The sequence below is a fragment of the Lepidothrix coronata genome, unplaced genomic scaffold (genome assembly GCF_001604755.1).
Source record: "Lepidothrix coronata isolate B3197 unplaced genomic scaffold, Lepidothrix_coronata-1.0 Scaffold41, whole genome shotgun sequence".
Taxonomy (NCBI): domain Eukaryota; kingdom Metazoa; phylum Chordata; class Aves; order Passeriformes; family Pipridae; genus Lepidothrix; species Lepidothrix coronata.
This window is the reverse complement of record NW_016690221.1, coordinates 4,601,104-4,602,868: the sequence shown is the minus strand read 5'-3', so window position 1 is coordinate 4,602,868 and position 1,765 is coordinate 4,601,104.

Here is a 1,765-nt window from a genome sequence, read left to right as displayed (position 1 = left end):
GTTATTTTTTCTGTGTGGTATTCATAAATGAAGTCCTCTTATCAAGGGTGCTGAGAAACACTTTTTGTTAACTGCATCCCACACTGTCCAGCTGCACTGGGAGTTTCCACCCACAGCAAACAGCTTGAACTCTTCAAAACCATCCCATCTCTTCCTCATGCCACTAAGTGACACTTTGATTTGATTTGTACCATATTGCAGTTCTATCAAAAATTTAATCTGTCCTAGAACATATGAGAATTAAACTTTGTCATCTTCAGAGAATTGCTCCAAATAATAATAACTTGGCTGTGGTTCATAATTAGAAGTGAAAGTGGGCTGCATCTCTCACCTCTTCCATGCTGACTTTTAAGCTACAGTTTCCCTGTGTAGCTTTAAGTCCCTTCTCCCTTGTAGGTGATGTTTCTGGATGAGGAGGGAGCTACAGCTGGCAGAAACCTGAATGTGTGGAGCCCATCTGATCTGTGGTCTTCAGCAGTTTCAGCTGGTTTGAAGTAAACTGCTCAAGAAACTAGGTCCAAGACCTACAAAACCCAGGTGGACCATATTAGGAATGGTGATCTAGCACTGAATGTGCTTCCACAAGAATACTCTTCCATTATGTGGATTTAATTGCAGTCCCAACGAATGTTGACCCCAGCAGAGATTAAACTGTGCCCCTGAGGAATCAACATAAACTGTTTTACATTCTGTGTCTTCTTGTTAAGTCCTCATCAGTGAAGAACAACTGACAGCCTCATGAGGAGTGTTGCATGTTGAGTCCTATTTATTTGCAAGAACTGGGAAGTAGAGAAGTTGTTTAAATCTCTGCATGTGCTTATTTAATTACATGTTGCAACCTGGGCAGCAAACAAGCCATCATTCATGAACTGCACTTTCTAGCAAATAGTTGTAAAATGTAAGAGGTCCAGTATCTTAAAATTGTCCCTCTCTTGCTGACTTGTGTGACAGGTGGGTTAAGGGGTCTCCATGGTTTCTCTCACTGCAGTGGTTAAGCCTTCTTCCATTCAAATAGGCATTCCTTCTTTTTCCAAGTTTTCATCATTTTTTCCTCTGCTTATCTAAGAAAGTAACTTATTAGCAATAACAAGTTGGGAACAAAGACTTTGGGCACCTGTTTGTGAAATGAAATTTTAATAATTGTGTAAGAAAAGGTTTAAAATCTTCAGAATTATTTCTGCTTTATCTGGTCCTTGCAGGAAGAATTTAGTGTTTTCCAGCACTTTCACCTGTTTTACTTTTATAACATGTGAGGGGTAGTTAAGGGACCTCATGCAAGTAAAATGTGAGTCATACTTGTGTCTTTGTGTATCAGATATGGTATTTTCCTTACTGGAATTAAATTATATCTCATATATTTCTGCATTTTTTACTGCTTGATAATAAAAAAATCATGAACTGTGCCTTGCTGCCCCTTTGGGCACAGCCCCTAGGTTCAATTACTTCTTTCGAAGATCACTGTAAAAATGCTCTTTGCAGTGTTAGACCCATCCTTGTGGGAGCAGTTAATCCCTCTTGAAAACAATAGGGCTGTCTTAGGGTAAATTGGAGACAAATTGGTTGTCATCCTGTTGCAGATCTTGTTCAGAAAGAATGGTTTTATATCTTGATTTTCCATGGCACATACACCTTTCTAAATGAGGGCAGTTTTACTGATAATAGAGGCATTTATTTTAAGAACCCACGACAACCAATCCCTGTAAAACTAGGAGTTAAATCTGATTCAGAAGAGAAGTCACACATAATGAGCCATTGATATTGAATT